The 1,675-nt window shown below is 44.2% G+C and overlaps 1 protein-coding gene across 2 annotated transcripts in view; it reads left to right on the forward strand.

Annotated features, from left to right (window-relative positions):
• DNMBP (dynamin binding protein) overlaps positions 1-1,675 on the forward strand; it is a 126,193-nt gene that overhangs the window by 25,558 nt on the left and 98,960 nt on the right. The gene's annotated exons all lie outside the window — the stretch shown is intronic.

Raw genomic sequence — 1,675 nt, forward strand, 5'->3', positions numbered from 1 at the left:
TCCCAGCTACTTGGGAGGCTGAGGCAGGAGACTCGCTTGAGCCCAGGAGTTGGAGGTTGCTGTGAGCGTGATGCCATGGCACTCTACCCAGGGGGTAGCTTGAGGCTCCGTCTCAAAAAAAAAAAAAAAAAAAAAGAGTTTGAAAGGTGGAGAAATTCCTCATGTCTTTTTAAATCTTCTGTAACAGAAATGCTAGCTTGTACTTGAAACAGATAAGGAAAAGAAACAAGAGACCTGCTTTGCAGATTTCTATAACATTTGTCCTAGTAACTTGAAACACTGGGCCGATAAATTTTCTTAGTGTCTCCTGGAAACTTCTTCAAAACCTGCAGGTTTTTACATGTGTATTGGGCTCCTTATTATCTGCAGCCACACCCTAAAGTTTCACTTGAGATTTCACCTTAGTCTGCACTTCTGCAACTGCTGGCATTTATTACGTATACAACACGGTGGCCCTGTTAATTTCGATGTGTCACTAAGCTCCTTAGCTCAGACTTGTCCAATTTATTTAGTTATGAGTCAGTGGTTCTGAAATTTCCACCCATAATTGAGATTCATGCATGATTTAAGAAATGTTTCTTAAGTGCCTCCTTGGTTAACTCATTTGAAAATGTTTCCTTACTGTAATCCTAGCACTCTGAAAGGCCAAGCAAGGTGGATTGTTCATAGCTCACAGGTTCGAGACTAGCCTGAACAAGACTGAGACCTCATCTCCAAAAATAGCTGGGCCTTGTGGCAGGCTCCTGTAGTCCCAGCTAGTTGGGAGGCTAAGGCAAGAGAATGTCTTGTGCCCAGTTGGAGGTTGCTGTGAGCTATAACACCAAGGCACTCTACCCAGGGTGAAAAAATGAGACTCTGTCTTAAGAAAGGAAAAAAAGAAAAGAAAATGTTTCCTTAATGTGAATTTCCTCAAACTTTGTAAATCCCAAAATATTCATCATGGGACCTCCTTCCTCCAGTGCAATTTTGTCAAGAAGACAAAACTGGCTTGGCGCCTATATATAGCTCAGCAGTTAGCGTGCTAGCCATATAAACCGGGGCTGGCAGGTTTGAACCCAGTCCCGGCCTACCAAACAACAAATATCTGGGCGTTGTGCAGGTGCCTGTAGTCCCAGCTACTTAGGAGGCTGAGGCAAGAGAATAGCTTAAGCCCAAGAGTTTGAGGTTGCTGTGAGCTGTGACGCCAGGACACTCTACCAAGGGCAACATAATGAGACTCTGTCTCAAGGGGGAAAAAAAAAAAAGAAGACAAAACTGATGTAGAAATATACAAAGGGTACCCTGGGCCCCCGAAATGTATATGCATTTTAAGAAAGGAAACAACTGTATTAAAATTATAATACTTGGCTTGGAGCCCTTAGCACAGTGGTTATGGCATCAGCCATATACACCAAGGCTTGTGGGTTCGAACCTGGCCTGGGCCTGCTAAACAATAATGACAAAAAAAAAAAAAAGGCCAGGTGTTGTGGCCAGTGCCTGTAGTCCCAGCTACTTGGGAAGCTCAGGCAAGATAATTGCTTAAGCCCAAGAGTTGGAGATTGCTGTGAGCTCTGACATCACTGCTCTCTACTGAGGTTGAGATAGTGAGAGTCTGTCTCTTTGTTGAGACAAAAAAAACGGCTTGGTGCCTGTGGCTCAAGTGGCTAAGGCGCCAGCCACATACACCTAAGGTGGC

The sequence above is a fragment of the Otolemur garnettii genome, unplaced genomic scaffold (genome assembly GCF_000181295.1).
Source record: "Otolemur garnettii isolate 467f Iridium unplaced genomic scaffold, OtoGar3 scaffold00021, whole genome shotgun sequence".
Taxonomy (NCBI): Eukaryota; Metazoa; Chordata; class Mammalia; order Primates; family Galagidae; genus Otolemur; species Otolemur garnettii.